This window comes from Herpailurus yagouaroundi, unplaced genomic scaffold, assembly GCF_014898765.1.
Source record: "Herpailurus yagouaroundi ecotype Mexico unplaced genomic scaffold, PumYag 163, whole genome shotgun sequence".
Taxonomy (NCBI): domain Eukaryota; kingdom Metazoa; phylum Chordata; class Mammalia; order Carnivora; family Felidae; genus Herpailurus; species Herpailurus yagouaroundi.
This window is the reverse complement of record NW_024412404.1, coordinates 19,876,535-19,898,521: the sequence shown is the minus strand read 5'-3', so window position 1 is coordinate 19,898,521 and position 21,987 is coordinate 19,876,535. Positions and strand designations below refer to the sequence as shown.

General features: G+C 49.6%; 1 protein-coding gene and 1 pseudogene across 1 annotated transcript in view; one reads left to right on the top strand and one right to left on the bottom strand.

Moving 5' to 3' along the window:
• Positions 1–1,673: 1,673 nt before the first annotated feature.
• Positions 1,674–2,587, bottom strand: LOC121036648 (HIG1 domain family member 1A, mitochondrial-like; annotated as a pseudogene).
• A 19,367-nt stretch (positions 2,588–21,954) lies between these two features.
• ZCCHC24 (zinc finger CCHC-type containing 24) overlaps positions 21,955–21,987 on the top strand; it is a 64,498-nt gene continuing 64,465 nt past the window's right edge. Inside the window, exon 1 of the mRNA XM_040485559.1 lies at positions 21,955–21,981. The gene's annotated coding sequence lies outside the window, so the exon portion shown is untranslated. The remainder of the gene's footprint in view (positions 21,982–21,987) is intronic.

Genomic DNA, 21,987 nt, shown 5'->3' with positions numbered 1-21,987 from the left:
TATTTTTTTTTCAAAACTCACCATAATCCTGAAAGGCTGGTAACACCTCCCTATTTTAAGTAATTAATTTATTGATTTACTGGTTTATTTTTTGACGTGCTCACTTACTTTAATAATACTACATTTACCATGTTAGCAACATGGAATGTAAATTCAGGTTAGATAAGAAAATGTCACAAGTGCAATAAAGCATTTTAGAGCACACCAAAATTTGTGTATAATATCTGACCAAACCACCTTGCTGATAAATTGCTAATCACTTCAGTTATAGGTAATTAGGTAACATTTATGATTCTTACAAAGAAAAAATAAACAAAGTTCATACATTTAAAAAGTGTTTTTCAGGGTGCCTGTGGCTCAGTGGGTGAAGCGTCTGACTTCAGCTTAGGTCATGATCTCACAGTTTGTGGGTTCGAGCCCCAAGTTGGGCTGTATGCGGACAGCTCGGAGCCTGGAGCCTGCTTCGGGTTCTCTGTCTCCCTCGCTCTCTGCCCCTCCCCCGTTCATGCTCCCTCCCTCCCTCCCCCTCTCTCTCTATCAAAAATGAATAAACATTAAAAACGAATTTAAAAAGTGTTTTTCATTTACCTTTGCCTTAGTCCTTAAAATACACATTTCTATTTCAAGGTGATATTGAAAATTTTTTCTAATACAACAGCAGCACAAATACAATTCTGCAATTACATAAAAAACTGAACTAGGACCCACACTTAAGTTATTCTCACACTTACGCATGATTCTGAAATAAATACTACTTCTAAGCAGCTGTTATCAGCTTTTGAGGTTTGTTTTAAACACACACACACACACACACACACACACACACACACCCCCACACACACACACACATTTTCGGTTGTAGAGAAGCTTATAATGTTATATTCCAAGCACTGCTCTGAAAGGATTCTTTAAGAGCCAACCAGCCCTAAAAACCGAAGTACTCAGTCAGTCTGCAAAACAGGCAGAAAAATGTTAAATTAAACAGGATTCCGACATAACCTCAAAAGCATGTGATGATTTGCAGCAACTGGGAGGACTTTAAGATTGGCGATTGTCCTCTTTGCACTTAAATTCAGCAGGAGAGTTTAAGAAAGTGCATGTGTTACTACTGTCACGTATATTTAAAAGCGACATGTTTCTTTTGTGCTAATTTGACTCGCCTGAATGACCTACCTAGTTAACTAGTCACTAGAAAGTTGGTCACCAAGCAAATCAAGCCTGCAGGAAAGGAAGCCAATATTTAAATTATCATGTTATGGTCTGACCCGTTCAAATGATTTACGTTTTTAATTTTTATTTTTTTTAAATGTTTTAATGTTTATTTATTTCTGAGACAGAGAGAGACAGAGCATGAGTGGGGGAAGGGCAGAGAGAGAGGGAGACACAGAATCAGAAGCAGGTTCCAGGCTCTGAGCTGTCGGCACGGAGCCTGAGGTGGGGCTCGAACTCGCAAACCGTGAGATCATGACCTGAGCCGAAGTCGGTCGCTCAACCAACTGAGCCACCCAGGCGCCCCAATGTTTTAATGTTTATTTATTTTTGAGAGAGAGGAGAGAGAGAGAGATCGGGGGAGGGGCAGAGAGAGAGGGAGACACAGAATCTGAAGCAGGCTCCAGGCTCTGAGCTGTCAGCACAGAGCCTGACGCGGGGCTCGAACCCACCAACCGGGAGGCCATGATCTGAGCCGAAGTTGGACGCCCAGCCGACTGGGCCACCCAGGCGCCCTTCAAATGAGTTATTTTCAACATAAACATACAAATGCCACATGAGATGTCTCAAGCAAGCGCCACCAATGAAATCAAGACAGAGTCTCTTCTTCTAAGGCTTAGGCTTTGCCCAGAATTCCTTATACATGGAATAACCCATCCCAAGAGTCACTACGCCACAACCAAGCCTTGGACTGCCACATGCATGTGCATCAGATGAACAGACGTTTTAGTATTTCCCCTGCTCTTAAATTTATATAGCCCATAGCAACAACTTTAGCAACCCTGCCATTCCAGTGGGACAAACAGTGCCTTTCTAGCTTTCTCGGAGAAGTTTAGATTTTAGGTCCCTGATCTTCATCATATGAAGAAAGAGAAACATCTGTGCCAGTTGACGAGGTGACTGAAGAATCTTCCTAGAATGACAGGACCTCTCAGAGCTCCAACCGGTTTCTGACTCTTGCCCGCGCACGGCCTCCAAGCCTGCTTCTCCTCCAGCACCCTCCTGTTTTATAGACGAAGAAGCAAGCCTTGCAGAGGACAAGGGAGTGGCTGTGCTATGTGGCCGAGCTGAGAGGCCCATGTGGCTCTGTCCTCCACGGCACGCTCTTTCCATCTCATCCGGCATTCCCTGTCCGCCATCCCCACCTGCGAGGCCGTGCCTGGGGCTCTCCATGTTGTGAATTATGTAGGTCACGACGCTCTTGGGTGCAAATGACAGAAACCCCAACTCCAGCCGGTTTAAACTAGAAAGAAAATGTGCAGGTCACAGAAATGAAATGTCTAGAGGAAAGGCAGACTTCCCTCAAGGATGGATTCCACAGCTCATTGATGCCCGCAGGGACCCACTTTTCTTCGTTCTCCTGCCCCTCCTTCTTCATGGTCCTGCTCTCAAACTAACACTGGCTCTCATGAGGTCTCAGGAGGGCCGTCAGCAGCAGTCCAGGTACTTATGGGGTAGATTTCCCCCGGATCCTGAGAAGAGGGTGTAAGAGGAGGTAGTTTATTTGGGAAGTGATTCCAGGAAACTGGAGCAGGAAGATGGCAAAACTAAGATAGGGAAGGGAAAAAACCCATAAAGGGTTTTCTAGAAAAGTAACTTTAGAGGGCTGGAGTGCAGGCCCACTGAGGAATTTGGGGGAACGGTGAAGAACCATGTACAGAGTTATCCCCGAGTGGCCCTGGTACTCCCGGCCTGCCCCGGGAGCAGGCAGAGTAGGCTCCAGCAGCCAAAAAAAGAAGCCTCAGGCCAAAACCAAACCAGACCGAAACAAGCAAGAGCTGGCAATTGGGAATGGGACGGGGAGGGGACACGGGGAGGGCGCTGAGTGTATCTGTCACCCCAAGAGTGTGCTTCCTCAGTCATGTCCCTGGGAGGGAGCAGTCCTTTCCACAGCTGGCACGCCGTGGTCCTGGGGTGCACTCGGGTTTGTCCTGCTGGGCCCCCATGCCCACACCTGAACCTGAACCTGCGCCAGGGAGAATACTCCATCCTGATGGCCTTTGTCTTCACTTACTGCCCACCCGGCAACCTATCATGTGGCAAGAGATGGAGTCATGCTGATTGGCTGAGGGGAACCAGGGTCTCCCCCCTCAGGGCTGGGGAGGGGCCAGTTCCACCAGAACAGAATGGCAGCTGTTCTGGAAAGCTGGGAGGGAGGGAGGATGCTGGGGAGCAAACGACAAAGTTCATCACATGAGTATTCTCTAGAACAAAAGGAATGGAACGGAAATCAAGCTTGGAAGGGGAGGAGTAAAGAAACTTGCAAGCAAGCTCAGGGCGGGGAGAGGACTTTGAATGTCACACAGAATATTCCACCGGTGCTGCTCCTTGTCTGTCCTCCAAGGTGATATTCCATCGCAGCCCATACACTTCCAGCGATAGGGAGCCCGCTACTCACCCAGCACCCCACGTTTGTCCTAGAGACATCTCTAACCCCTAGAAGACTCTCATCGTACCAGGTTGGAATCTTCCTTTCTGTGTTTTCTCTAGGGTTTCTAGGACACATCTGCTTCGTTTGCCCTAAATCTGAGTCCCACGGGGATGTGTAAACAGTTATGACATTTCCCGCAGGACTTCTCTAGAACAAGCTGACCACGGCCAGGCCTGTCACCTCCAAGGTGGTGGCCACAGAAGAGCCCCAACATCTGGAGTGGGGGGTTGGGGGAGGTCGTCAGGCAGGCATCTTGGAGACGGCTGAGCATCAGATGGGTTTCTTCTCCAGAAGTATCAACCAGTCTGCAAGTCAGCCACAGTTTACTGCTCAGAGGCAAATCAAATGGTCTCAGTCACAGGGAGGAGCCCGGGTTCCCTCATGGATGTGTTTACTCAGAGGATATGACCTCGCAGACACACAAACACTCTGCCAGCCTCCCACCTGAGCGGCTCCCACGGGAGCTCTAAAGTGCCCGGTAATGGCCACGTGCCCTGTGGCTATAGCCCCTGAGGTCTAGGCCTGTCCCATCAGGCCACATTCAGCAAGGCCCCACACCCTGCCCCTGTCCTGACCTCTCCTCACCTCAGGGGTCTGCAAAGAGAGAAGAAGCACACAGCAATGGAAAGAATCCAAGCCCGACTCAGGAGTCCTTCAAAAGATTGTGCTCCACTGGGGGCGAGTGATTTTGCCCCTCAGAACCTCAGTTTCCCTTATCTGAAAAACAGGGAAGGAACTCATTTGTGGAGGTGCTTTGGGGATGTGAACGTACCCAGAATACACTGGGTTCTTAACATATGTGTGTATTATGGAGTTTCATTGGTGAAATCTTCCCTTGACCCTCCCCAGATTGTCAGAGTCTGTGGAGATGCTTACTAATCTTTTGTTCTAGTAACACTGCAACTTTGAAGGCACCAGATGGTAACTCTTTTATCATGGAAGCATTCCTCCTGCCTTCCTCCAAGACGCCCTCACATACTGATCAGATAGGGTAGTGGTCCTATCTACTCCCAGCCTCTAACTTTCATAGACCCCGTAGAAGACATCTGGGTTCTGACTTCCTGCTCTCTTCTTGGGACCTGTCCCGACCCCTCTCACATGTGTATAAGGGAGCACCTTGCCCGATGACTACTCATCCCCTGGGTTTCTGTTGACCTCCATGACCTCCTTCTCATGGAGAAGGTCATGGCCTTCTCCATGACCTAAGCTGGGCTAACCAGGCTTCTTCCCTGGGATTTATCATGTTGGGAGTGGAAGAATCTTCCTTCCTCCAACGTGTGTAGATCTGGAGCTGCTGGAAGCCACGTGGAAAGCGCCAGCCTGCAGTGAGAGAACAAAGCTGACACACAGAGAGAAGCAGAGATAAAAGACACAGTATGATTGGGTCCCTGGATCAGGTGCCCTTTAGCCCCGCCTGTCCCACCCCTTAGAGGCACGAATCATCCTCAGAATGCCAAAGGAGCAGCCCGTGTTTCCCAGCCTCTTCTGAGGTCCAACTGATTGGACTGTGGGTGGGCATTTGACCCCTGGGGGAATCAATCCAGAAACTGGATCGGTCCAATCTAATTGTGTCTCCTAGAATTGGAGTATAGATGGTCAGTGTCAAGATATTAGCCAGTGCTGAGCCCTGGAGGTAAATAGAGCCTTTGAGGGCAGTCATGAGGATTCTTACGTAAGCGGAGGTGAAGCTTGGGGCAGTGCTCCCAGGGAGGCTGGGAGGCAGCCTGTCTTGGTTCCCCACAGCTTTCCCTTCCTGTTTTCACTCCTCCAGAGTCCTGCACTGCCTGCTCTCAGGTAGCATCTCCCTGGAATATTTTCCCTTTTGCTCAAGCTGCTTTGATAGGGTCCCCATTCCTCCACTCTCCTGTTCTGTCAACGCAGCCCAGGTTCACCCAACGCAGGGGAGAAGGTGTCCCTACGGGACCTGGGAGTTTACACTCAGCCTTTTTAAAGTTTATTTATTTTGAGAGAAGGAGAGAGACCGAGAGAGAGCGGGGGGGGGGGGGGGGGTGGTAGAGAATGAGCCGAGGAGGGGCAGAGAGAGAGAGAGAAGGAGAGATAGAGAATCCCAAGCTGTCAACACAGAGCCTGACGTGAGGCTTGATCCCACGAACCGCCAGATCACGACCTGAGCCGTAATCAAGAGTTGGACACCTAACTGACCGAGCCACCCGGGCGCCCCACCCTCAGCCTTTTTAAAAAGTTGAGATACAATTCACAAACATAAATTCATCTCTTTAAGGTCTACCATTCAGTGGTTTCTTAGTATAGTCACACGTTTGTGTCAGCGTCACCGCTGGCCAGTTCATGGCATTGTCATCACTGGAAAAGAAACCCCGTACCCGTTAGTGATCATCCCCCATCCTCGCCCCTGCTCTCCCCAGCTCCTGGCTACCCCTAAACTGCTTTCTCAATATCTGTCCATGTGCCTCTTCTGGACATTCCGTATAAATGGAATTATACAAAGTGAGGTCTTCTGTGTATGGCTTTTTCACTCAGAGACACGTTTCAGGGTTTTCGCTGTAGCATGTATCTTCACTTCATTCCTTTTGATGGCCCAGTACTATTCACATTTTGCTTATCCATCCATCAGCCGGTGAACATTTGGGCTGTTTGCACCTTTGGGCTATTGGGAATCGTGGTGCTATGAACACGCGTGTGCAAGTATTTGTTTGAGTCCCTGTTTTCAGTTGTCCCGGGGTACACCTGGGAGTGGAATTGCTGGGTCATACGGTAATTCTGTGTTTACGCCTTTGAGGAACCACCAAACTGTTTCGTCCTCCAGCAGCTGCACCATTTTCCGTTCCCACCCCCAATTTCCCCACACCCCCGCCAACACTTGTTATTTTACTTTTTTATAAAACAGCCTTTCTGGTGGGTGGCATCTCACGGTGGTTTTGATTTGCCTTTCCCCGGTGACTAATGATGTGGAGCATCTTCTCATGTGCTCCCTGGCCATTAGTATCTCTTCTTTGGAGAACTGTCTACTCAGATCCTTTGCCTATTTTTTTTTTAATGGCATTTGTCCTTTTATTAATAGGTTGCAATAATTCTTTGCATATTCTGCATACGGATTCCTCATCGGATGTATGACTTGCCAGTGTTTTTCTCCCATTCTGTTGGTTGCCTCTTTACTTTCTCGATCGTGCCCTCTAAAGCACAAACATTTTCAATTTTGGCGAAGTCCAATTTATCTATTTTTTTTCTTTTGTTACGTATGCTTTTGGTGGCATAGCAAAGATTAACTCAGTCTTTAACCTTAAGTTGAGAGTCTTTCCATCTGTATCGTTCTGATTTCTGTCTGAGGTTTGTAAATGTCTTTTCTATTGCTTGCATCTTGAACAAGCCTGTCTCAGATTACAAATTCCCAGGGCAGTGACCAATTCTGAAAAACAAGTTTATACTCTGCAATTAATTAAAGCTTCAATGACAGTGATGATAATGATCCAGGGGACAGTAAGTCTTCCCTTGGGTCTAACTGGATTTTGACATGAAGGCCCTAGAGAAGGGGCAGACCCTTGGACACGATGGAGGGGGTCAGGAGTGGCTGACCTGCTTGGAACATGCCCACCAGTAGAAAGAATTTCCACTAAGCCTGGCTTTGCACCAGGCCAAGGGCAGCGGTTTGTGCTGGGAAGAAGATGGGGGCTGAGAGTTGGCCTCTCCTACTCCAAAAGGGTAAACTGTGCTCCCTGAGCAAGAGCAAGACTCTAGCGCCCTCAGCTCAGGCTAAGGGCCATAACACGGTTGAGTCAGGCAGACAAGAGAACGGAACAGGGTTCCCTGTTCAGCTCCCTGCTCGGCTCCTGGTCTCTAGAGACCCTCTGTGGCCACAGCTCTTTCTGGTCAGCTGACTTAGAGCTGACCCCCGTGGGACTCTTGTCTCTGGGGATCTTCCTAAGCCATGCCAGGGCAAACCAGCTCTGAGCCAGTGGATGGGGACCACAGCTGACCAGCCTCAGATTCCAAGCTGCCCACACCCATGGGTTTTGGCAAGACTCACTAGCACATTCCAGTCTGGCATCATTTAGAAAGCTCCTACCATGCTCTTGTGCCAGGCCACACAGGGCTCTCTGTCCTGGACCTCAGCTCTTGGCCCGGAACACTGTGAGTGTTTGGGTTGGTGTTTGGATCAAGCGTCCCATGTCCCTACTAAACCTAGAGGCAATGGAAAGAGCCTGGGTTTTGGTGTCAGAACACTTTGCATGTTGGATGACCACTTGATCCAAGTCTGATTTGGGGTAAGTCGTTTAACGCCTTTGCATGTCTCCCCTGCATCTGGGAAAATGATGTCACTGATGTCATAGGGTGGCCGTGCGAGCAAAGGAAGTGTGGTCTCTAAGTGTCTAACATCTGATGGGATGGGCTTGATAAATGGAAGGTATCGTAATCATTTACTGCAGAGCCAACTTTCAGTCCAGTCTTGCTCTAATCTGTTCTTGAATCTCCCACATTGGCACCTCAGCCCAGATGTCTCTCCTGAAGATTTGGCTAGCCAATCAGCCCCAGGTCTGTCCACCCATTCACCTGGGGCCTTAGGGGGCCCCAAACTCAGCCTGCCCATGCTGGGTTCCTCATCCCCCTGCTTGAAAACTTGCTTCCCTTCTCTCCCCATATTTGCAGTCTCAGTAAGGCCTGACCATCCAGCCAGTGACCCAAGCCAGAAAGCTGGGTGTTTCCCTAGAGCTTTGCTCTTGCAAATGCCCTGTATCCTGCCAAACCCTCCTTGACAACTCGTGACTGCGTCCTCCCCTCTTGGTCCCATGGCCCTTGCAATTAATGAAAGCTTTAATGATGATCACGATAATGACCAAAAGCAGGTACTTAGTAAAGTCTTGGTGAATGAGTAACTCCTCTCTGGTTTCCTGCTTGCTAGGCCCTCCTCTCCAGTCTATGCTCTGCATTGTAGCCAGGGCGTCCCTCCAGAAGCACATCCTGCCATTTCCAAGACCAAGAATTCAGTGGCTTCAGACTGTGCGATCATGTGACGTTCTCCAGCATCCCTTGGCAGCCCAGGCCAGTCCAGAGAAGGCTGATGACGGATGGATCCGTACTGGAAATTTCTCACCCAGGTGAGATGGCAGGCCAATGGGATGAGAGGGATGTTTACCAGAGTGATTGACAAGATGTGCCAAGACATGGAAAGTAGATGAGGAAGAAGGGAAAAAAAGGGAGTAAGAGAAGCTGAGTTATCACCCAGTCAGAAGGAGATAGTGGTAACGCAACTTTGCTGGTTATGAGTCCTTTCTCCATGCTGGCCACCGAGTTGTGGTCAAAGAGAGATGTTTGTGTTTTCAATGTCAGAGGCCATGTGGTCCCGGGTGACATGGCCAGAGTGCGGGGACCGGAGGGCAGTGGAAGTAACTGGAAGTGGAAGTGACCAGTCCCTGGAGATTAAACAGTTAAGGAACTGAGAGGGTGGAGTGGTGATGGGGCAGCAGGTACTTTACTGTGTACTTTTGCAAGGTAAAGGAGGCTTTCTTTGAGCAAACCGAGACACGTGCTCATTCTTTTTTTTTAAATTTTTTTTTAATTTTTGAGACAGACAGAGACAGAGCATGAACGGGGGAGGGTCAGAGAGAGAGGGAGACACAGAATCCGAAGCAGGCTCCAGGCTCCAGGCTGTCAGCACAGAGCCCGATGTGGGGCTCAAACTCACGGACTGTGAGATCATGACCTGAGCTGAAGTTGGACGCTCAACCGACTGAGCCACCCAGGCGCCCCGACATGTGATCATTCTAATGCTCAGCCACTCAGGCCTCTGGCAGACCTCAGAATGGAGTAGAAGTGCCTAGTGTAAAGCCATTAGGGACTGATGGGGCACGCAGGCAGCTGAACACAGAGTGGGGCGAGGTGGCATGACCAATGCCAAGAAGCTCACCGGGCAGGCGCTTTAAAGACAGAGAAGTCTGCATGGGAAGCTTGTCTGGGGACAGTGGAAGACGCAGGCGATACCTCCAGACCTGGTGGAGAATGAGATTTGCTCAGCCTCCTCCATGAGTCATACTTTTTGGACTTTCTCAAGCATTTCTTTTTCAGCCTCATAACTTTCTTCAGAGTTATCTATTGTGTTTCCCTTTCAGAAAATGAAACCAAGACAGGGTGTGACTTAGTTGATTGACCCCACAGCAAATTCAGGAAAGCCCTGAAGTAGGGTTGCAGATAAGATACAGGACACACAGTTAAACTCGAATTTCAAATAAACAACAAGTAGTTATTGCATAGGATACACTTACACTAAAAAAAATTTTTTTTCATTGTTCATGTGAATTCAAACGAGCTGGGCAACCTCTTTTTTTTTTCATTTGTTTGTTTATTTGTTTTGTTTTGCTGAACCTGGTGATCCAGAAGGCAGGTGAGTAGCCGTATGAATCAGAGAGCCTGGTTAATGACCTGGGAGGCACGAGGGCGGGGCCAGGTCTGAGCCAGTCAGAGAGAAGAGTATCCACCCAAGGAGAGTGGCCAGCATGGGGAAAGGGTTCAAAACCAGCAAAGTCGCACTATCAACCATGGCCAAATTATGGAAAGAGCCCAAATGTCCATTGACTGATGAATGGATAAAGGTGTGGTATATACATACAATGGAATATTACTCGGCGATCAAAAAAAGAATGAAATCACTTTTTGCAATGACTCAGATGGACCTAGAGTGTATGATGCTAAGCGAAATAAGTCAGAGAAAGATAAGTATCATATGATTTCACTCATATGTGGAATTTAAGAAACACAACAGATGAACATAGGGGAAGGGGAGGAAAAATAAGGTAGAAACAGAGAGGGAGACAACCCATAAGAGACTCTTAAATACAGAGAACAAACTGAGGGTAGCTGGAGAGGTGTTGGATGGGGGACGGGCTAAATGGGTGAGGGGCATTACGGAGGGCATGCATTGGGATGAGCACTGGGTGTTGTATGTAAGTGGTGAATCACTAAATTCTACTCCGGAAACCATTATTACACTCTATGTTAACTAACTTGGATTTAAATAAATTAAAAAAAGCGCAGCAGAGTCAGCTTCTGGACAGGAGCATCAGGGGGGTAAGCAAGAATGCTTTCTGCTCATGACTGTTCACACTTGCTTACAAACAGCTGGAGCCTCAGTCCACAAATGGTGCTCACACCTGTCATTTTCATTGGATCCTCTCAGCCCGAGGAAGTAGCACAGCACAGCTCCCAATACCCGAAGTGCCGAGGAGAAAGCCGAAGTTCGGGGAGGCTTTGTGCGGCTCTGGAGTTGGGGCCCACAAATGGGGGTCTCTGGGGAGGGCATCGGCTCTTGCAAGGTGGGGGCGGGGGAGCAGTGGCAAGCCCCGAATCGCACCCCGTAGGCCCGGGGGGAGCATGGTGCCTACTTCCCAAGCAGGTGGGATGCAGGGGGAGGGGAATCCGCCCAGAGAGAGCCTTCACTGGGGAGGGAGGGAGATGCAGGGAGTAGAGAAATGACCAAAGCTCAGGATCTGCTAGTAAATCATTTGCCTTCGCCAGGACACAGGAGCTGTGGATTGTTATTATAAAATGCTGAAGTGAAATGAAATACAGACAAAATAAAATACAATACAGCAAAATAAAATACCAGCGCCAAAAGGAATAAAGGTGCCAAAGCACCCGATAAAGGTTCAGGGGAGCCGGAACTCCCACAGGGCTGGGGCCCGAAGTAGGCTCGAGAACAAAGCCGTTGGCTCCAGGCCGGGGAGCCCGGGGCAGCAGGGGACAGTGTCATGCTCTCGTCATTCTGTACACTCCCTCAGTGACCTTATGGCATCTCTTATCACTCTGAGGGGGTGAGTTAGGTAAAGGTTCACAAGGGCGGTTCTGAGGAGGGGCTCAGGGAGAGCTTCTAGCTCATCTCCGGTTGTAAGGAGACAGCGAGTGCTGCCCTAGGTGCTGGGGTCAGTTCATTGACTCACCAACATGAAGTGATGCCCCACTATGTGCCAGGCAGCAGGCCGTGTGCTGGGCAAGGTGTCTGTCTTCATGGGGCTTACATCCTGGTTTGTAGGTGGGTGGAGTGGGGAGAGACAGACAACAAATAAGTGAACAAATACATGAGTGGGGAGGCAATGTTCGAGTTGAAGCCCAAGTGAATTGGGCAGCCAGGCACGTATTTGGGGCTGAGAGGTCCAGGCAGTGGAGACGGCTAGTACAGAAACCCTAAGGGGCAGACAAGCTGAATGTGTTAGAAGAACAAAACGAAGACCGGTGTCTGAAAGAGGGAGGGCGGTCCTTAAGAGCCTGTGTGGAAAGGGTTAGGAATCTGGGCTTTGTTCTAGTGGGCTGGAAACTATTGAAGGATTTTGAAGGGCACTGTAATAGCATCTGATAGATGTTTTAAAACAGTGGCTTCAGAAATACATGTTGAGGACATTGTGCTAAATGCAATAAACCAGGCTCGGAAAGACAAATACTGCTTATACCACTTACGTGAGGAACCTAATATAGTCAAACTCATAGAAGCAGAGAAGATCATGGTTGCCAGGGGCTGAGAGGAGGGGGACATGGGCACAAAGTTTCAGGTATAGGAGATGACTAAGTCCTAGAGATCTACCAGACAGCAGAGTGCCTGCAGTTAACTATACCGTATACTTAAAAATTTGCTAAGAGGGTAGATCTTATGTTAAGTGTTCCTATCACAAACAAAGGAAAGGAGGGGCGCCTGGGTGGCGCAGTCGGTTAGGCGTCCGACTTCAGCCAGGTCACGATCTCGCGGTCTGGGAGTTCGAGCCCCGCGTCGGGCTCTGGGCTGATGGCTCAGAGCCTGGAGCCTGTTTCCGATTCTGTGTCTCCCTCTCTCTCTGCCCCTCCCCCGTTCATGCTCTGTCTCTCTCTGTCCCAAAAATAAATAAACGTTGAAAAAAAAAATTAAAAAAAAAAAAAGAAAAGGAAAGAATAGAAAATAAAAGGAGTACATGTTACATAATGAGCAGGTACACCAGGTATGTATACAAACATATGTGTTTTAAACATGTTAAAATAAAACAAAAGTATCACAAAACAATAGATATCTTGCGCAACGTGTTCTGATAGTCCCAATTCTTCTATTTCATTAAAATGAAAATCAGGTCATGACCCACTAGATTGATGTCATGCCCACTAATTGGTTGTGTTCTATAGATTACCCTGCTTTTAGACTATTACTCAGGCCCTTGGGTATAAAATACATTGTCGGGGGAGGGGGGAAGCAAGAGGAGCAGCCCGAAGACCAGTGAGGAGGGTGTTGCACAAATCTGGACACAAAAGGGTAGAGGATTGGACTGGGATGTTGGCGGTGAAGACAGAGGCAGATGGGCAGACATGGGATATATTTTAGAAGCAGCATGGACAGGACTTATTAATGAATTCGATGTAAAAGGAGAGAGGGGGAGGAATTAGTAATGACTTAGTTTTTGGCTTGGATTGCTGGGGAACAGCAGTGCTGATTACTGACAGGGGTTACCATGGGGAGGCAGCAGATTTGCAGGTAATCAAGAGTTCTGTTGGGGCGATGTTAATTTCAGCACGCTTTCACTCCTCTTAATTGTTCCTGCTCCAGGCTTAGCATCAGCTCCAAAGAAAGGACACAACAGGTAGAAAGCAACCCATGGTGAAACATTAAGGTTAAAAAAACCCAAAAAACAAAAACAAAAAAAAACTTAGTTAATAGCTACTCAGAGCTTACTCTGTGCCAGGCAGTGTTAAGAGCATTACACATATTCATTTCACTCGCAGGACAACGCAATGGAATAGGTGTTACTATTGTCTTCATTTTATAGAAGAGGCACAGAGAGGTTACTTTCCTCATCCTTAGTCGCATAGCAAATACCTGCCGGAGCTGAGATTTAAAGCAAGTCTGCCTGAGCAAAATGTACCTCTGTTAAGGAAAGAGGTACTCCGTCTTTTGGAGAAGGATGAATCTTGACTTGAAGAGATGTCCACATTATATTGCGGAGTTGAAACACAAAGGCAGAATTCAGACAGTAAACAGTAGATGCCGGTTTACACACACACACATAATTTTTATTGCTGTACTCTATATATTGTATATGTATATGTACATATGTATATGTATATTGTGTATATGACTCACTGTGTGGCCTTAGGCAGATCTCAAGCCCTCTCTGGACCATCAGGGCCTCAGAGGGAGGTTTGAGGGAATGCCTAGGAGCAGTGGCATCCTGGTTAATGTTTAACAACTGGCTCTAGGAGGGGGAGAGATCCTCGATTTGTAGCCTTCACTGATTTCCAGGGTATAAATACTGCCCGCAGTTTCAAGGTCGTACGTACGTGACAGACGTACGCTGGGAAGAGAGGCGCAGCAGCACAGTATCATGTAGCATTTCCGCCATGAAAATACTACACATAAGTCGCCTCAAGAGCATGGATAACAGTAAAATGTCACAAAATAATTAGGACTCGGTGAGTTTTGAGTATTTATTACCTTTTTTCCAAAGTAAGTTAATTGTAATTGGATATAATTTAACATTTAATAATGCTGTGTTTAACCACTGGCTTACAAAGCCTGTAAACATGTAGCAGTCAGCTCTAGCCAGTCTGTGTGAGTTGGCTCTGGGACACCACTGTCCTGGAGCCTTTTGAGCTCTGACAGGCTGACGGTCCAAGGTAAGAAGGGGCAGCAAACCCACTGAGGTCATGAAGGTGGGAACGGACCTCCCCATCTGCTCCTTGGTTGGGGGGGGCCCCCCCCCCCCATGGTGTCTGCACCCAAATCACAGTCTCTGGAAGGAGAGGGAGGAAAGAGCACAGGAGAGAAGGACTCCAACCAGGAAGGCAAGTGGCAGGAAGGGCTGGCGGCATCAGTGTTATTGTTGGAGCTGTTTTCCTCTGTCTTATCAATGGCAGAGACCAGGGAAAACAATCCCCTTGACTTAATATCACCGCATGAGCCAACAGGAAACCGCCACCCCCCCCCCCCGCCCCCCGCCAGGCACGGGTCTCTGAGGAGCTGGCCACTCTGGAGGGCCTGAATCTTTCCCAGCCCTGACCGCTCATGTTCTGCCTGCTTCTGCTTCCCACATTTCAGCATGTTGATGACATAGCTCCGAGTCTCAGTTGTTCCTTCTCTGAAATGGCCTATCCTGCCAGGTCCTGCAGCATCAGAAGGAGTAGCTTGTCTGCTGTGAAGCAAGGCCAACTTTCTACTCCCTGGCTTCATGTCTCGTGCACGAACATCACCCTGTCTCCATATCATCTTCAGTTTGGGAGCTTTGTGGGCACTCTGAGTATCACTTCCCTTCAGCAGATTTGGAAACTGAGGTCCGGGGAATTCAGGGAGCCTGCCACAGTGTCCAGAGAACCACCTGCATACACATTGGGCAAAATAAAAAAGTTTGGAATCGAGTTTGGGGAGGTTGTGGGCCCACAGGGCCCCTTATGCCGGATAACATTTATAGTATCTGGTAAAGGTGAACACCTATGTATCCTACAATGCAGCAAATGCATATACGCAAGAGATGACTCTTATGAATGTATGTCAGGAAGAGTCCTAACTGCACTGTTGTAAGAACCATTATAGGAGAGTGGCTGATTAAACCGTGCTATAGTTACACGATGGGATAGAGTACAGCAATCTGAATGAACAAATTTACAGTGGTAGCATATCTTCAGCATGATTAAAGTTGAGCAGTACTATGGTAAGCGGAATAAGTAAGTCACAAAGATTTCAAACTGCACAATGCCCTTTTAATAATGTTAAACAACAAATCAAAGATACGTTTTTAGAATGCACATATATGAGACAAAACTATCCAATTAGGAAAGCAGGGAAATGATTCCAGAAGGTGATTATGTCATGTTGGGGGTCCTGGGAGGGATTGGCTAGGGGTAGACCTCATAGGTGTGTGTATGTGTGTGTGTGTATATATATATATATACACACACACACACACACATATGTATATATATATATACACACACGCACACACACCTATATATATATATATATACATATATATACACACACACATACCTATATATATACACATACATATATATATATATAGGTATGTGTATATATATACATATGTTATTGCCAAGGTTTTAGTTTTTTTATGTTAGCTGGTTTGTTCACAGGAGCTTATTATATTCATAAATATTTAATCACAAAATAATGTTACAAAGTGAGGATTACGGTCAAAGCCCTTCAATGCACCTGGGCTGGGGGAGAGGGACAAAGTTGGCATTGGACATCAGAAGACTTGACTGCTGCCACCAGCTAATTTTTCAGGGGGCCAGCTCAAAACCCCAGAACCAGAAACTATGCGATTTTTCTCTTCCTAATACTAGTTTTCAAATGGGTGAGATGAGGTTTGGGGACTAGATCATCTTTGAGCCCCTCTACTAGCTGAGCTAGATCGGGATCTGCTACTGTAGCAAATAAGTCCCTAATCTCGTGGCTGAACACCAGAAGGCTTGTCTGTAGTGCACATCACAGTCTGGAAGGTTCTTTGCCGCAGATCTCCTGCAGTGCTGATTGAGCGATCTGGCCTCTTCTGCCTTGGAGTCTTTCACATCCCACCTCAAGAATGGGGGAGAGAAAACACGGAGAACCCACGCCTACTCTTTCTGCCTCATCAGAGACACACTGCTTCTACTCACGGTCCCATTGTTGAGAACAAGTCCCATGCCGTCCCCAGCTGCAAAGGAGGCTGGGAAATGGAGGGAGGACATTTCGTTTCGGCCATGCTCGAGGCTCTGAGTTGTTCCAGACCAGATTCGACAGTCTCCTGTCTCTGAGTCCACAAACCACAAAGTCTTTCTGAGTGTATTCACTCATTCCTTAAGTAAATAGGCAGCCTGCTCTGCTCCAGGGCTGGGTCAGCCAAAGGAGCACATAGCCCAGTGGTGTTGCTGGCTGGAAGGGGGTGGGAGGGGAGCACTGACCATTTTACGAATATCATAACGCCATGTGAACACCCCCTAAAAAAGAATATCGAATGGATGGGTATGAGGGTGGGAGTGGGGTTATGATTACAAAAGGTGGCTTTGAGAAAGTCATTTTTTTCCGTGAGGTTTTGAAAGGTGAGAGAAGACTGACTGCCAGAGAGGCAAAAGAGGAGGCTCTTCCTGGCAGGGAACAGCATGTGTGAAGCCGTGAGGCAAGGAAGGCCTTGTATGAGAAGGAAAGGCCAGTTGTTTCACTTGGCTGGAGGGTGGGGTACACATGTGGTACAGGAGCGGGAAGGTAGCTTGTACTTGCAATTAGCACAGAAAGGTGGTCAGCAGTCAGAGGCCAAAAGGGCCTTGAATGTCATGTGTCACGCTCAAGTGTTTGGACTGTATTCAGTGGGCAGCCATGGAAAGATTCTCTTAGTAGGCAAGAAAGGCCACGGGGTGACTGGGGAGGCAGTTTTGGTCCCTCCCAAAGTCTCTGTCAGCAAGCTTTCTTCCATTCTTCGATGTAGACAGGACTTTTCCCCAAAACGACGTAGAGAGCTCTGTGCGCTCCGCTTTAGGTGGAGTGTTTTAATTCCCGTTTTTTTCAAACAGATGCTTCATAAGCCTAAATACATGGGAACTCCAGGGCCACACCCCTCCCTCCCCTCTCTGCCACGTGCTCCACAATGAGACATGACCACATTTCGATCACTGGTCCAGAGTGACCAGGCATCTTCTTTCCAGCCCTGGAGACCTGGGGTATCTCCACGTGGTTGAGGTTTGCTGAGGGGCTATTGATAAAATGTGTATGGATTGTTTTTTAAAGTGGAGGTGAAATTGGAAGGAGAGGAGGCAAGTCATGGTTTCCCATAGCTGCTGCGTGAGGAAGGGCCCATCTCTGCCCCAGCACTTTTCTGAGGGTCATTCCTCAGTGAGTAGGCGCCTGCTCGGCCTGCTCCCTATGACTTCTGGGAATGAGAGGTCCAGGGCCTTCTGCAAGCTTGCCCCAGGCCATGCACAAGGGTAGGGCAGAGAACTCTAGGCTTCTGACATCCAGGCCGTTGCCCCTCATGCCCATGCACAGTGTCCAGCTTTGAAATCAAGCAAGCAATCTCTGAGGGCCTTCTGGAGGCCAAGGTCATTGGAGGGTCCAATGTCTTCCTGTGTCCTGAGATTCAAGCAACAGTGGGAAGATGTGACACATGAGCAAACTGTCTAGCAGAGGATAATCAACTCACCGAAGTCACAGCTAGGAAAGGGACAGTCTCCAAAGGCCCAGGCACTTTGCACCACTCAGAACCTACATGGAGTGGCTGGCTGAGTTTAAGGTTCAGGGATCTCCCCACTTCTTGTGGTTCTCTTATGGTCAAGAGTCTGTGGGTGGGGCCTGGAGTGGTCAGGCTGTCCCTATGGTTTTACCATCAGAGCACTGCACAAAGATGCTGAAATCCAGCTGGCAGTCGCTGAGTCCTCTGCCTGGGGCCACAAGGACACTACGTCCCCAGGAAGAGGAGATGGCAAATAGTCTTCATCTTCTGAGTCAACTCCACCCTTCGTGGTGACGCCGAGCACTGTGTTGAGAAGGAATCTGAAGTCACGTCTGGGGAAGAGTTCTGCACTCAGGGATTTCTGTCCTGGATGGGGGATGGGGCAGTGGCGCCCGCAGGGAGAGTATTTGCCATTTTGCTATCACTGCTGTAAGCTGACACCTTCTGTGTCAACACACAGCCCAAAGGAACCCAATGCCTAGCCTTGGCCCAGAGGAGAGGCCAAACTCAGCCTTCCCAGGGTGCACTTGGCTGTTTATTCCTGAGGCATGGAGTGTGGGCAGGTTCAAGAGGGTTAGGGATTCTTTCACGCTGTAAGTCACGATGTAATGCATTTTGAAGAAAGCAGCAGCATCAATGAGCACAGCATCGTGAAGCCCCCTCTTCTTCCTCTACTCGTGTCTGGTGTCTTTCAAGCCCAGACCGAAGGCTGATTCCCCCATGAAGACCTCTGCTTGCTCTTCCTTCCAAAGTTTCTCTTGTTTTCTCTGAGCTCAAAGCTCTTCCTTGGTTTGCAACTCCCCCAAACGTCTATCAGACTGTTGTCTGGGACTTTAGGAATAGACACTTCCCTACATGGGCCCTTTTCCTCCCGACCACCACTCCAGGTAAATTGGGTATTTCTCTTGTTGAAATTGCCAAAACCACGCTTCCCTTTCAAATGACTGCTTATTCACATTTAGCAAAGCACCTTCCTCCTGTTCACACCCTCACTTGACCATGTCAGTCGGTAGTTGAGAAAATGGAGGTTTACAGAGAGGGCAGAGACTTGCCCAAGGCCACTTGGCCAGCTCTCTTTTCTCCAAATCCTGTCTTCTCACCATTGTCCCATTCTGGAGACCATGAGGTAACAGAGTTGCCAGAAAGGGAAGGGGGCAGGGACCCAAGCCTCACCTGGAAGTCCTGTCTTCCCTGTGTTTCCGGGGCCAGGGCCGCCGCACCAGAAGGCTGCCAGAAGAGGACCGATGAGGGGAGAGGGAGGATGTGGAACAGATTACGAGCAGGTGGCTTAGCCATTAGGCTTCCTGGGTGACCTTGGGCAAGTCCCTTTCCTTCTCTGGGCCATGGGACCTCCTCCTCTGGGAAGTGAAGGTTTGGGCCAGGACCTCTGACATTTTAAATGCAAGGTTTCTTGATGTGCACATGATGGGGACAGGGGAGGCACAGAGTTTAGACCTGGGTGTGTCTTCTGAGCCTGCTCTCCAGACCCCCCATGCCCATCTGGTGATCCTCACCCATCACCTCCCATCCCGCAGGAAGTGCTGTTTCAGGGAATCTTGAGGGACTGGCTGAAGGGCTGACCTCAGATCAATCAGCTGCTACCCCGGCAAACTGCCTGTCAGTTGCTCAAATTTATTGATTACTTACTGGGTATAGAGTCCACGGGTTGGGCACGTGTGCTATAGGCAAGAGGAGGAAGCAAAGTGTAAAGCCAGAGAAGCCATGCAGGCTCCAAAGGGGAGCGTAATCTGGCCACCTCTCCAACCCTCCATCCAGCCATCCATGTAGCAAACAGTTCTGGATCATCTACTTTTTATGCAGCAGGCCCTGTGTAGGAACTATGGGACAGGGGTGGGGAGGCAGGGGGTACAGGAGGCAGAGGCCACCAGCATGGTTGCCAGGTATGACAAGAACCCTCACAGCATCACATCACTAAGAGACAGGGGACCCCGGAGCAGACATCTCTCCAGGCAGGTGACAGAGATAGTTTCAGGCCTAGTGACAGAACGGTTTTGTGTAGCTAGCACCGAGGTTCTCTGCAGGCCCCACTGCTTCCCATTTATTGCCTTATACCTGGTGGGACCTGCCTGACCCCTCGAGCCATGTGAATTTGCCATCCACACTAGGGGAAGAATGCCAGCACCGCAACATAACAGGACTACTTTCACCAAGGAGGAGAGTTGGGGGAGGGGGGCAGAGACAGAGAGCTCTGGGCTGGGCCTAGGTAGGCTCATCTGGGCTCCCCAACTGCTTGCTTGTGCAACTGAACATGTCCCCTCTCTGAACAGCGGCTTTCTCTAAAATGTCCAGGGAAAATCAAAACCAGTGGTTTCAAATCCTATTCTTCCTCCTCCCATCTCAGAACCTCAAAGACAGCAGCAGGGTTCCAGAGATGACCCCAATTATTTCCAGTAGTAAACTGGTTATCACACTTACTTCTAACAAATGTGTACCCCCTGTTTAAACAAATAGATTTAATACTTATTTGAAATATAAAGGGTATTGTATACGTAGGTCTCTGACCAATAAAAATACATTGAGATGTGACTGGCATATGCACTATCATTTGTATTAATAATTGCAAATTGTTTGATAGACAGAATCTTTGAAAACATCATCAAGTGATCTGAGACAAAAACTTGGAAGGGATTCTTGGTTGGTGGGAAAGGGGGGCACATCCCTGAAGGCCTTTCAGGTCCAAGCACCCACAGATGTTGTCTGTGCAGTAGTGGGAGCAATCCTGGAGGAGGGGAGTGGTGGAGAGCTTTTATGGAATGTCTTCTGCTTAGCAAACGCACACTAATCAGGTTACAAACAGCTCACAAACCCAGAGGTAGGACGGTTACGGTCCTCATTTTACAGAAGAGAAAATAGGCTTGCTCGCAGAGGTTAGGTGCCATACCGAGGTTACTGAGCTGGAGGGTGGCCAACCTGACACTTGAACGCCGGGGCGGAAGGGCTCCAGAGCTAAGGGGTGAGGTGGGAGAGGTGACTCGGTCCCCTCCAGGCGCCTAGCCGCCAGGTTCCTGGCGATGGCACAGCGCAGGCGCCGGATGACTACCCCAGACTGAGAGGGTGAAGGCCCCGGGGCTTTGGGGTGTGTCAGGCGGAGGATCCCCCAGGCATACTCGGAATAGTTGGGTCACCCTGGACCGCGGGTGACAGTCGTCTTCCCGAGCTCCCCTAGCCCCATCTGGGGTCCTGGCGGCCCGCCGAAGCAACGGGTTGGGCTGGGGCCGGGGGTCGGGGCGGAGGAAAAGGCCGGCCCAGAGCAGAAATAGGAGAAGGGAGAGGGGGAGGGGGGAACGCGAGGGAAGGAGGCGGGGAGTCCTTCCTGGGGCAGGAACCTGGGCCCCCCTAGGCGGAGCTGGCCCGCAAAGCGATTCCGCAGATGGAAGGAATTAAGTGGGAGGGGGAGGGTCCTACGGTGATAGCAAGGGGAGGGGGGGCGGGAGCCGTGTGTGTGTGTGTGTGTGTGTGTGTGTGTGCGCGCGCGCGCGCGTGTCTGGGAGGGGAGGGGGAGAAGACAAACACATCAGACTAGACGGAAATAGAAAAGACGACACACACACCACACACACACTTGGACAAACAGAACCACAGAAAAAGACGACGAGCCAGACAGAGACTGGGGCACAGGAGGTATTCGTCCGAGAGAGAGCGGAGACAGTAAGAGAAAGGAAGGAAAAAAGGACAGGAGAAACGAGTAAAAATGAAGTAATCGCAGAGGATTTGGAAAGAACGAGAGACCAAAGAGCGCGGAGCAGAGCGAGAGCAGATTGATTAGGCCGGGGCTGCCCTGAGCTCCCGAAGGCTCGGGGAGCCGGGCGGGGTGGGGCCTGGGAGGGCACCGCCCACGGGCGGGCCAGCAGAATACTGCAAACGCAGGGGTGCCTTATTTCCCCCCTCGCGCTGCCCCACTACTCCATATTCAATGAGGCGGCCAATGGAAGGCGAGGACGGTGCAGAGGGGGCGGGGCCTCCGTGGACCCCACCTCGGGAGCGGCCGCCAGAGGGGTCAGCACTGAGGCAGATAGCGGATCGCCGGGCGGGGCGGGGCGGGCGGCGCGGAGGGGGCGGGCCCAAAAGTTTCCTGCCCAACTTTCGCTGCCTCCTTCCTCCGCCCGCGCGCGCTGCGGCCGCAGTCGGGGGGAGGCGGCGGCGGCGGCGGCGGCTGCGGGCAGCGCGCTGGGCGCACGGCACTGGGCG